This window comes from Phodopus roborovskii, unplaced genomic scaffold (assembly GCF_943737965.1).
Source record: "Phodopus roborovskii unplaced genomic scaffold, PHOROB, whole genome shotgun sequence".
NCBI classification, from domain to species: domain Eukaryota; kingdom Metazoa; phylum Chordata; class Mammalia; order Rodentia; family Cricetidae; genus Phodopus; species Phodopus roborovskii.
In genome coordinates, this window is record NW_026126406.1 from 12599 (window position 1) to 25837 (window position 13239).

General features: G+C 42.4%; 1 pseudogene; it reads left to right on the plus strand.

The window, feature by feature from the left end:
• Positions 1–3155: 3155 nt before the first annotated feature.
• LOC127218716 (schlafen family member 5-like) lies at positions 3156–11550 on the plus strand (annotated as a pseudogene).
• Positions 11551–13239: the final 1689 nt, after the last annotated feature.

The window sequence follows — 13239 nt, forward strand, 5'->3', positions numbered from 1 at the left end:
CCTGCAGTAACGGCGGTCCTCAAAATTCTTGCACCTGGCGAGCCATCCGCAGTACCAGTATCTGAGTTACTGCTTGTTTTCTTGCCTCTGTTAACCATCTTTTTTGGGGGGCAGTCTTGTGCCCAATGACCTCTTTCTTTGCAATATGCACATTGATCCCTTTCTAATGGGGAATTTGAGTTGCCCAGGTCCCCGTCTTTCTAATTCGGTTCTAGTCTGGGCCTAACCACCTTAGTAATTAAATTGGTCCCAGTCAAATTTCACTGCCACAGGGCCCCTCTGCACTTCTGAAGTAGGGCCGCAAGGAGTAGTATCTCCTCAATGCTTCCAATGAGATATTCCAAGAATACCAAAGGAGCCTCAGGTGGCCCCTGGACTACTTTCCTTATCTTAGCCAAGTTATTGGGGCACCTTGCGGCTCCATGGAGACTAGCCACCAGAGCCCAGTGGCTAGATTGTCAGTCGCTCCCTACCTGCAACTGTGTTGTGGTTCCAGCCGGCGGGGCTGTAGTCAAAAAAATCAGCATTTATGACGTTGGGGAGTTGGAGAGGGGGTCCTATACTTTAGGCACATTTTTACCTTCTGAGCCTCAAGGAAAACCCTTTCCCCTCTCTTTAGTGGTGAAGAGAGTCTGGAGAGCTGTTGGCAATCAATCCAAGTGGGCTGATGAAGAACTCGATCCAAGGACTCTACAAGACCTGTTAGCTTCTGTGGGTCCTCTGGAAAGGAGGGTGATTGGTTTTCCAATTGTATAAATCTGCAGAGGAAAAGGGCCAGTACTGGAGCTGTTGGAGGGGAGCCTGACCATTGTGCCCAACTTGGGAGGGGCCCATAGGTCCGCAAAGGCAAGGAAAGCTTCAGGAGTGGCGCCTCGTCTGTTGCGCCTCGTCTGCTGCGTGTTCCCTGTGTCAGCCCTGGGGCTGGTTCAGGGGTTCTTGCAGCTTGGAGGGGCAGAGGGCTCATCTCCCCTTGGGCCTCTCCCAGTATCGGTTTGGAGTCAAAGGTTGGCAGAGGTGGAGGTGGGGGGTGGGGTGGTGGGAAATCCAGGAGAGAAGGTCCTCCCTGGACAGAAGGATAAATCTTTATGGGCAGCCGACTAGGAAGGCCCCTCCAATTGACCAGAAGTCTGGACCGCCATAACTCCAGAGCCCAGCTTGGCCATTCGTCCTATGCACCCTTGGCTTAACCCATTCTGGGCTAAGTCCTGCCAAACCTTCATGTAGGGTTTTTGGTCTGGGTATCCTCCTGGGTCCGTCCTGAAAAACAATGGTCTTTAACAGCAAGAATTATGGTCAGGGTCAAGTGGCCCCTCAGGTGGGCACCCTACATTGAAAAGGTAGGCCATTCTGAGGTGCAGAAAGTCTGCCACGGACCCTTTCAGACCTCAACCGACAGGTTGTGGGCCCTGCATAATTTCCGTCCAATGGCTGGGTAGTCAGACTAAGGGGCAGAGGGGGAGGTGGCTTTCATCTGTCCCATCATCAGTCGGAAAGTCAGATACAAATGGAGAGCCAAGAGCATTGAAAGCCACTCAACAGACAAACACGGCCATGCTTGTGGCGCCACAAAAATGAGTGTTTCAGACAGGGACAGGCTTGTCAAGTGGAGCGCTAAAATCAGGAGGACTCGATCAGACAGATCTGGGTCCTCTTCAGAGAGAGACCACCAAGCATCCTTGAGCTCCGTTCCTCACGGCGTCCTCCAGGGCGGCAACCTGTGGAACTCTAGACACGTCTACCGACCACGGCCAGATTGTTCTAAGCAACTGATCGGTCAACTGCAAACAGAGTGAACTAGAATCAGGTGACAGCAACAGATCAACAGATAGAGAAGACACCTTTCTACCTCCAAAGGTCCAAAGTTCCCTGGAAGCAAGGATCGATGGTCGATTGTTCTAAAACCTCAGAAAGTGGCACTTGATGCGAAACAGCAAGAGGCTTTTTATTCTAGCTGGCTGAGGCTCCCAACTCATACCACAAAGGAGGAGAGAGAGTGAGCCCCAAGCCCCACATGAGCTTATAAAGACAAAAACCACGATGGGGGGGCTAGGGGGTCTGGGGTTAGGGGGCTAGCAAGCTCCTGATTGGCTGGGCCCAGGTGAACCTATTGTTGGCCAGGCCTCATGTCCTTATCTGGCACCTGTTTGTGTGTTTCTAGGAAATGTTTTGCAAGCCCATTGGGGGGGGGGCGTCCTTCCTGGTCAGGAGTGCATGTTCTCAGGCTATTCTGGGACCTAGGGCAACTGAAAAATTTCCATCTTAACAATGCACCTTTCTAAATGTCTACATTCTACGTCAAACTGCTGTTCTTATTTCAAATAGATTTACTAATTTTTTCTTATGATAGAGAACTCCAAATTCTGCCAGGTATAGCAGTAAGCATTCTGTTTCTACCTCTCTGATCAAATTTGCATTGCATTGACATTCTGTGTGTGTGTGTAACCTTTATGATACAGCGGAATCCACTAGAATCAGAGTTTTCTAAAATGGTCTGTTCCAATAGCAGCAATGATAAATTCCTAACAAAATCAGATCGGATTAAAAAAAATAATCTCAAGAATCCCCCCACTCTCTCAATTAGTGGAGAGAGGGCAAAGAACCAGAAAAATGGTAACATAGGTATCCAGCAGAGATTGCATTTGACTAAAGAAGTTTCCTACCTGGATCCCACCAGCACTATCAGAAAATTTTCCAGGTTTTGAAGATGACCCGAGAGACTTTGCCACTCAAAGAACTTGACCAAAATACCCCCCAAATCAGTGTAAGCCCTGCCAAGATAGTGAGTAGAGATGCTTGCACATGTGCCTGGCAACATGATTCCATCCCCAGGTCCCACAAGGTGGGAAAGAACCGACTCCCTGAGAAGTTGTCCGCATGCGTGTGTTGTGACATGCATGCTGTGATGTATAGTGTGTGTGTGTGTACAATTTGAAAGAAAGCAAAATCAGAATGAGCAGTGCCTCGTGGCCATTTCTGTGTGAAAGTGGGCATCCCACAGACTAAGCTTTTTCATGAAGCTGGCTTCAGGCTGTAGAATAAAAGGCCAACGTCAGAAAGATGTCCTTACATTTGATTTCACACCTTCCCATTCTTGTCCTATTCTAACGTTTCCTGTTTCGGCTTCCAGGAAAACATTTCAGATAAAGGCTGAGAAGATGAATTGTCTGGAAAATCTGGAATTGAACTTGCTGAATATATCACAGATGGAGGAAAGGCCACTCTGGGGGTTAGGCAAAGGGGCGGGGATGGATCCTGCACTCCGGCTGAAACAGGATGAGACCATCTCAAAAGCAGTGTGTGCTCTGCGAATTCTGGTGGGGGAGTGGTCAAGGTTGAGATTGAGAATGAAGACTATAATTATGAGTGTGATGGAGTAGGCCTGGATCTGCCACCATTGTCAGGAAACCATATGGATGAGATGTTGCAGGGAAAGTTCTTTTAATATTGTGATTCGTGGGAGGTGGCACCCTCAGGTGTGCGGCTTGCCACCTTGTGTTCCAATTTATACCACAGACATGGAACATCTACTGAGGTCATGGATTCTCTAGAAGCCCTATCTCCCTCAGAAGAAGGATCCAGGCTCTTGAGAATGTGGGTGATCCCAACTCATTAAATCCACAGGAGGTCCCAGTTGACAATCAGATGATCTTAGCTTCTGATTTATTTAATAAACAACAGCGGCTTCTGTACCTGGAAAAACTCAACTTTACAGAGTCCCCGCATGTTGAATTTCAAATGTTCTCTGCAGACCTTTCCCAGGGCATTAAGAGAAACTCCCCAAGTGTGTTTCTGCACTTGCCAATTCTGAAGGAGGATACGTGATTTTGGTGTGCACGTGAGACCTGCCAAGTCATTGGATGTGAAAAGGAAAAAGTAAATTATTCCAGCTTGTTGACTGCTATTGACGGGCTGTATCAGGAACATGCCTGTTCATCACTTCTGTTCACAAACCCATAAAGTGCAATATGACCCCAAAGTCCTGGAAGTGTATGATAAGGGGCCATCCGTGGGTATGTCTGTGTGATCAAGGTGGAACGATTCTGCTGTGCAGCATTTGCCAAAGCACCTGATTCCTGGGAGATAAGGGACAGTCATGTGAAGCAGCTATCCATGAAGGACTGGGCAGCTTGGATGATAGAGACGGACACAGGTCAGGAAACAGGACCGAAACTGTAGAATGTTTGCTGGGGGAAGGGGACGGGAGGGCAGAGAAAAGGGAGATGTGTAATGCTTTGGTATTTGGGGAAAGAGATTAATTCCATATAGATGGCAGAACACTGCCCTTGCCCACTATCTAATCCCTGGAATATTCTGTGTTCATCAGAATGTCAGTCCTAGTGGAGGCTGGTACAGGGGCAATCTGAACTAATTACTTCTGTTCCACATCTTCTCTTTACTTGTTTAATTTTGAGTCAGGGGTAGCCTTGGCTGGCCTCAAACTCAAAACCCTCCTGCTGAAGCCTTCAAGGTGTTCGATGACAGGTGTGACCCACCACTCCTGGCACAGTTTGCCTCATGTGCATGTTAAAACCTCTTCCTTTCTGGCTTTTTTGTTTGTTTGTTTTTTGAGACAGGGTTTCTCTGTATTGCTTTGGACCCTGTCCTGGAACTGGCTGTGAAGACCAGGTTGGCCTTGATCCACAGAGATCAGCTTGCCTCTGCCTCCCAAAGTGTTGGGACTAAAGGTGTGCATCACCAACACTGGCCACCTCTTCCTTTCTGATGACCAGCTTGCATTTAGTTATTCAGCAAATCCCCTTTCCACAAGGATAATAGATGTGACTATTCTAACTTCCCTGACAGTGTCCTCTTCCCATTTTAAAGCACTCTTCTATTTTATTATTATTATTATTATTTTATTGTTGTTTTTTTGAGACGGGGTTTCTCTGTGGTTTTAGAGGCTGTCCTGGAACTAGCTCTTATAGACCAGGCTGGTCTCAAACTCACAGAGATCCACCTGCCTCTGCCTCCTGAGTGTTGGGATTAAAGGCATGTGCCATCACTGCCTAGCCTTAAAGCACTCTTTTAAAAACAATTTTATTTTACATATATAGGTATTTTTGCTGGAATGATATCTGTGCAACATGCATGTGCAGTGCCTCTGGAGGCCAGAAGAGGGCATCGGATCCCCTGGAATTGGAGTTACTGATGTTTGTGAGCTGCTGGGAACAGAACCTGGATCCTCTGGAATAGACAGTGCTCTTAACTGCTGAGTCATCTCACAACCTATAAAAATTATTCTTAATCCTTTCTTTAAGGGTTTTCATGAACAAATCACAATTTCCCCATTTTCCCATTTCAAGACCCAAGGTATAATAACCATAAATGACAGGGATGTGATGGGCGTGTTTTGGAAAAGTGAAGATAAAGTGAAAATTAAATGGAGAAAGCCAATGGTAACTTCAAAAGTCATAAAACAAACAAACAAAAATGGTCCATTTCAGAACTGTGTAGCATTCTATACCATTGACCTTCACATCTTCTACTCACATATACTTAAAATAGTATTCTTAAAAAAAACCCAATTTATTTCAATATTGAGTATTTGAAGAGGTGGCTCAGAGGTTGAGAGCTTGGGCAGCTCTTGCAGAGGACCTGGGTTTGGTTTCTGGGTGATCTGTGCTGGAAATGCAAATATCTGCAGATCCCAGCTTTTAGTTTAACATGGCTCAGCTAAGAAGAGGGTCTCCTCACTGTGTACCCAACTCTTGTTTCTTCTTTCCTCAGAGCTTTCCAGCTTTCCTCAGATGATCATTTCAAGGAGCATTGCAGATACTACACCCCGATGCAGGACTGTGTGCACACATAAGATTTTGAAGTGTGTGGGAGATTTGCAGAGGGATTACTTCCCAGGTAATTGTCATCTCTGGATCTTTGGGATGATTGTTCCTATATTTAGGGAGGAAACCCTTTGATTCTTATGTCCTAAACTTATGGAAAGTTTAGGGAGGGACTTGGCAGGTACCCACATGATGGCACACAACCATTACCACAGTGAGTGGGTAGGTACATTGCAATATAGTTACCAAATGGAACATTAGCAGCGAAAATGTTAATTGCTATATGCAAGCACAGGGCTGAGTGTAAACAGTGTTTAGGCCATCTTGTCGTGACCTTGTTCATGGATTTTTCTTGATTCTATCATTGGTTATAAAAATATTTCTAAACATTCTAGTGTTTCTAAATATGGATTTTTTCTTAGTTTTAGTTATTTCACTATGAAACTTTTTGCACATAGACAGGATATAGAACAAAGATATAATTTAATAAGTAATTTGTGCCATGAAACTTGTGTAACCACCACCTAAATAAAATAAGTAACTAGAACTCTGCAAACACTCTGCTGTTGTTTCTTTTTCAGCTTCCCTTCTTTTTGAAACAACGTTTTTCCTTCCTTCCTTCTTTTTTCCCTTTTTTTTTTCTTTTTGGTTCTTATTTTTCTTTAAAAAATAATTTGTTTACTTTTATTTCATGCACACTTGTGTTTTGTGTATGTGAAGGTATCAGATCCATTGAAACAGGAGTACAGGCAATTGTGAGCTGCCATGTGGGTGCTGGGAATTGAACCTGGGTCCTCTGGAAGAATAGCCAGTGCTGTTAACCACTAAGCCATCTTTCTAGCTCCCCAGTTTTTTTGGTTTTTCAAGACAGGGTTTTTGTGTAGCCCTGGATGTCCTGGTATTCACTTTGTACACCAGGCTAGAGTGGAACTCAGAATTAGAGGTGTGTGCCACAAGCCTGGCACCTTTTTCTATCTTAAGCAGTACTTTAAAAAATTTTTCTATCAATAACTGACACACTCTAAGGATAAATTCCGTGTAGTAACAATTGCTTATAAATTTAGATGGATATTGCCAAAGAGCAATCCAAAACATATGCCCAGGCCCATGTTCACCAATATGGTCTTACCATGGTGATTTTCTTCAAGAAGAATCTTAGAAGCCTTTGTTGTATCAAATATTATTTTGATGCCCAATCTATTCAGCCAGTGAGCTGAATTGGAAAGAACTGTCAATTTTACAGTGTAAATTTTCTCATAGTTCAACATGGATTGTCTGGTTGATCTTACAAATCTTCTCTCTCACATTTGCTTAACAACCTACTATCATTTTGTTAGCTCTGAAAAATAATATTGTTAATTAAACCATAAGATATATGACTAGTGAAACACTGAAGTACATTTGCAATCCATGAAATGTGACACTTGTCTCAAATATCCCAATCGTTTCAAAGCTTTATAACATTGTTCTTTCATATGTTAATGTCATTTTTAGAATAGGCTCTTTTACTTAATAAACATATTAATACAAAGAGGAAAGATAATTTTGAGTAACCTTTTCTATATTTATGACCTTTTATTTCTTTAGTTCATTGGTTAAGTATTTCAAACATAAAGTTACTTTAAAATAATAGTAGACAAATATAGTAGGATACTGCTGGGTTCAGTCTAGTATATCTCTTACTCCAGACAAACTTTACTGGTGTGTTCAAATTGTTAGTGTATCCAGTTTATGGTATCAGTCATATGACCAACTAAGCACCACCAAAATGTACCTTTTGTTATGACAACCTCCCATTTTCTTTAGAATCAGCATATTGCTCTATATTGGTACTTTAAAATTGAATTGTTCAGGGGCTGGAAAGATGACTCAGCAATTAAGAGCACTTGCTGCTCTTGTAGAAGTCTAGTTTGATTCCCAGCACCCACATGATGGTTAGCAAACATTTGAAACTCCAGTTCCTGGAGATCAGACATCACCTTCTGACTTCAGTAGGCACTGTACACACACAGTACACAGACGCTCATGCAAAACAAAATGCCCATGTACATAAAAATAAACAATTTTTTTTTTTTAAAAAAGAGGAAAAATTAATGTTCAAAATTCGATTACTTGGAGTTTCTATTGTCCATTCAACCAAACACAGAAATATGAACTCATCCGTGGTTCTGCTTTGTACCTTGAATTTGAAACACAGATTTTGGGTTGACTTTTTGTTGTTGTTATTGCTGTTTCTGTCTTTCTTTGCTTTGAGAGGTGGTCTCACTAAATAGGTCCTGAATGTCCTGGAACTCACTATGTAGACCAGACTAGCCTTGAACTCACAGAGATCCATCTGCCTCAGCCTTCCAAATGTGAATTTGATTTCCTTTGAAGAGTATTCATAGTTTGGGTTAGATTCCAGTCAGTGTTTATAACCCTCCAATTTTTAAGAGACTCATGTATATAGTCTGTATAGCCAAAAAATTAATAGTACATATGCAAAAAAAGTCTTTATAGGTATCTTTCATATTTACATATACTCATACATAAAACATAAAAAATATTTTAAAGGATTTTTAAAAGTCAAAATTAACCTACATGAAATAGACATTTTTTGTTGTAGTGTTATGGATATTAGCACACCCATAGTTTTGTGTAACCACCATCACAGTCATAACCTGTGGCAGGTGTTGATCTGCTCCCCCAACCAGCTAGCATGTGGCTCTTGCCAAGTGTCTAGATGGCTCCTGAATGCTTTCCTTCCTTATACCACCATCCCCTTTTCTTTGTCTCTCACAAACTGTGTGGAGTTATCTGAATGGATTGGGGTGTTTGTTGCCTCCATGTTTACACATACTTCTGCCTCTTTTAGACAGTCTTACTGTGTGACCCTGGTTGGCCTATAACTCAACAGAGATCTGCTTGCCTCTGCCTCCTCAGTCCTGGGATTAAATACGTGTGCCAAAACTCACAGCTCACACTTCTCCTTTTATTATCTCTCTATTCCCGAATCCCTGTGTCCTTTCCATAAAGACTTGCAAAACTGTTTCTTTCTCTCTCTCTCTCTCTCTCTCTCTCTCTCTCTCTCTCTCTCTCTCTCTTTTTTTTTTTTTTTTTTTTTTTTTGCTAGAGCTGTATTTTCCATCAATGTTCACACAGTCCCAGTGAGGCTTTTTCTTGCTACCTTTGCTACTTTGTACCCTGAGTTGTCTGTGTCTATTGAAACTGGGTTTTCCCAGATACAGGGTTTCTTATCTTTTGCTGCTAACATAAAACTGATCCTTGACACATGGTAGGGCCCAAAGGTTGGCAGGACCTCCATTATGTTATGGTGAAGTAGAGCAAAGGTAGAAAAAGACCAGTTATTAGCTACTGACTTATCAATTTATTTAGTGATTTACTTAAAGCACTGCTGGAATAATATGGCTTGAGGTTGAACCTTAATCGAGTCTCATGGCAAATACACCATCATGCAGAACTTATGTGGAAAGTTTATTGGGGAAGGGAAGGAGTGAAGGAAGGGAAGAAAAAGAGAGAAAGAGAGAGAAGAGACAGAGATCTCTCTGCCTCCTCAGAGAAATGGCTGAAAGAGAGAAGTGGGCGGAGCTTTCCTCTTAAAGGGACCTTTGCACCTGTGTACAGAGCCAGGGTACTGCTTACTATGTGTGCCGGGTCCCAGAGGGGCAGGGCCAGGTTTGTGTTTGCCTGGATGGTAACAACTGCTTGTATTGCTTGTTTGCCAAGGATGACTTCACTTGCTACCTGAAATAGAATGACCTGGATAAATAGCTGAAACAATGGCCATGGCCCTTAAAAATCCTGCCGACTGCCCTGTACCCTTTTGTAAAATCTTGATTGCTTACCCACTCCATCTTGTAGTTTTAGAGTAAAAAATGCAAGTACGTACTGGACCTGGGATTTGATGGCTCTCAGGGGCTGTTCTGGTGACATCTCTCTTCTACCGTCATTGGTGTCAGAATGCTTATTCCAGAAAGATTCCCACAGTAATGGTGACTAATAGCTTGTCCTGTGAGCCTCTAATTCATTTGGATCCTTTCTTTGTCTAGTGTCACCTGACAGGATTACATATACTCCGGAAAGTGTCTACAGGGACCTCATCTTGGATCACAGAGGACTAAGAAACTTAATAAGTATGGAAATGCGCTCTTTCTCTCAAGGGATACTGATTTTCTCCCACAGCTTGGCTGTGGACCCCGGTCTTGAAAGGGAAGGCGGGGTGTCATCTGTGATGCTCTGCTAATTTCCCTAAACAATGTTCCAATCCTGTACACCATTTGCAACAAGTGGGATCTGGGGTACAGAGGGTATTCTATGAGGGTTGCCCGTACCCTGAAGCAGAAGCTGGTGAACATGGGTGGATACTCTGGGAAATTAGGCATCATTCCCTTGGTCTTGCAGCTGGGTCCTTATCAAACAGTAAGGGCCGGTTTGGAAATGCCCATCTACCCTGAATCCTATAACTTCACGACCATGCAGCAGATGGAAGTTCTGTTGCAATCCCTTGTGATCGTCTTGTTTGGGTTCAGATCCTTCTTTGTGAAGAGTTAGACTCTAAGGTGGTGACCCTACTCACAGACCAACAGTATCAGTTGCTTTTAAAGGATCTTTGCAAGAACAGAGAGTTGTTTGTTCATGGCTTACCTGGATCAGGGAAGACCACTCTGGCTCTCAGGATCATGGAGAAGATTAGGAATGTGTTCAACTGCCAAGCTGATGACATTCTCTATATCTGTGAGAACCAGGCTTTGAAGAGGTTTGCAAGGTATGTATGCAGCCTGACTCTTAGTTTCTTTCTGCTGGGCAATTTTAGCGGGTGAAGCTTTCAGGCTAAGCTCTGGGTTGTAGTAACCATGTTCAGAGACTGTAACTAGAGGTTGGGTTGACTTTTTTTGGTATGGCTGAAAAAACCTGACTGTATTTCTTACACTTTCAGCCAGAGAAACATCTGCCAGGCAGTGACACGGAAATCCTTCATGAAAAATACCTTTAATAACATTAAACACATTGTTGTGGATGATGCTCAGAATTTCCGAACTGAAGATGGGGACTGGTATGCCAAGGCAAACTCCATCATCCAGAGAGGCACATATGAACCAGGAGTTCTCTGTGTTTTTCTAGATTACTTTCAGATCAACCACTTGTGTTGCAGTGGCCTCCCTGACCTCCAGCACCAGAGGTTAATATTGAAGCTCACCAGGATGCTCCGAATGGATGCAGCATAGCCAACCACCTACAAGAAATAATGCAGCAAATCAGAAACAATCCACCCCCAAATGTCCCCTCAGAGGCCCTGACAATGGTCCAAGAACTTGAATGGGTTCCAGGTGTCACAGGCAATTTAGAGATAACTGATGCCTTGAATTTGAGTCAGATGGCCATTTTTGTAGCAGAGAAGTGCCAGTATCTCTGGAGGTCTGGCTATTATCCCAGGGATGTTGCTGTTCTTTTTAGCAAAGCCAGAGATATAGAAATATATAAAGAAAAGATTCTTCTAGCATTGGGAGGAGGACCATGTCTCAGCTCACTGAGGAACCCAGTTCACTGGTGCAGGTCAGGGAAGAATTGGAATTTTCCAGTAATCACATCGAGTTGACTAGTGTCCAACAATTTTCAGGAATGGAAAGAAACATAGTATTTGGAATAATTCCAGTGGAGATGTGAGACAGCCATTTTCTACAATGTTATGCTCTGTCTGGCTTCCAGGGCAAGAACCCATCTTTATATTATAAAGCTTTTGCTTTGATAGGGAGATACCAGTTTTCAATTAGGGAAGGGTTTAGATGACTTTGAAACTCTTTGATTTAAACACAAAACATTTAATGTACAGGTACCCACTAAGTTATGTACTCTCCTCAATGTCAGGGGCAAATACAAGTGAGAATTCAGATAATAGTAAGAGATACTAGGGTAATTAGCTGACATCAAGATATCTCTCTCGCTCTCTCTCTCTCTGTTTCTCTCTCTCTCTCACTCAAAGTGGTGTGTGTGTGTGTGTGTGTGTGTGTGTGTGTGTGTGAGAGAGAGAGAGAGATGGGAAGGCATTGTGGTGCACACCTTTAATCCCAGCATTTGGGAGGCCGAGGCAGGTAGATCTCTGTGAGTCTGAGGTCAGCCTGGTCTACAGAGTTCTAGGATAGGTCACGATTTTGCAGAGACCCTATCTAGAAGGAGGAGAAGGAGGAGAAGAAAGGAAGAAAGGAAGAAAGGAAGAAAGAAAGAAAGAAAGAAAGAAAGAAAGAAAGAGGAAACAAACATTGACTAACTAAAAGTATTGCAGGAAAAAGTGACAAAAAGCTGGGGTAGTGGTGCCACCTTTAATCCCAGCACTCAGGAGGCAGAGACAGGAGAATCTCTGAGTTTGAGGCTGTCCTGGTCTACAGAGTGAGTTCCAGGACAGTCAGGGTTATACAGGGAAATCTTGTCTGAAAAAACAAAACAACAAAAAGACAAAACAGTCAAGAAACAATATGCTGAGGAAATGCTGGCAGTAAATGTGTAAGTAGTTTTTTTTCTCCTCTAAAAAGTCTTATATATGGTGGTTTAATCCGAGCACTCAGGAGATAGACACAGGTAGATCTTGGTGAGTTTGAGGACAGCTTGGTTAATATAGTGAGTTCCAGACCAGACAGGGATACATAGTGAGACCTTGTTTCAAAAAAAAAAAAAAGTTTCTATACATAAAAGAAAATTTCCAATATCAAAAGAAAGTTTGACAAAGAATGTGATGGGTGAAAGGGCACAGGAGTTTAAATAGTTCCTACATGTAGAGTCATTACTTATAGTAGCAGGAGTGTGGCATAACCAGCATGTGTTATGACATGCTTTTTGGTGAGAAATAATACTTCTGTGTATTGTACTTCCTTCCAGAAGGATCTAGCAATGGCCATAGAAAATCATGAATGCTTATAAATCTTTAGCTTAGATTCATCTCCAAAAAACTTTACGTAGACAACTTGCACATGGGTAAAAGGCTTCTGAATGGAAGTATAGAGTTTTCCTTCTAGTAGCAGCATGCAGAATAATAGTAAATATCTATTCAAAAGGATTGAAGGGAGTAATTTTCAAATATCTCAACATCCATCATACCACGAAGCCATAAAAAGTGAGATATTTTCATTGTATTTATGTGAGGTCATCTCTAAGATGTTTTGCATTGCAAACAAAGTATCATCCAAAATATGTCTATCTTATGCTTTTAGAGTTGACATATATGCATTAAGTTTTAGAAATGTACCTTAAAATTTTGTAGCAGTATTTGACTCTGGGGAAGGGAAATTGATGCCAAAGAGAGTACTCAGCTTTTACTTTTTATGACTCTAGATTCTATACCATGTAATACTTGATGGGATCTTTTTTTTTTTTGCATGTGTTTTTACTTATGAATGTAATGGTTTTATGAATTATTTTCTCAGTTTTTATCAACATGTATCCTGGATAATCATTTCATAATCATAAT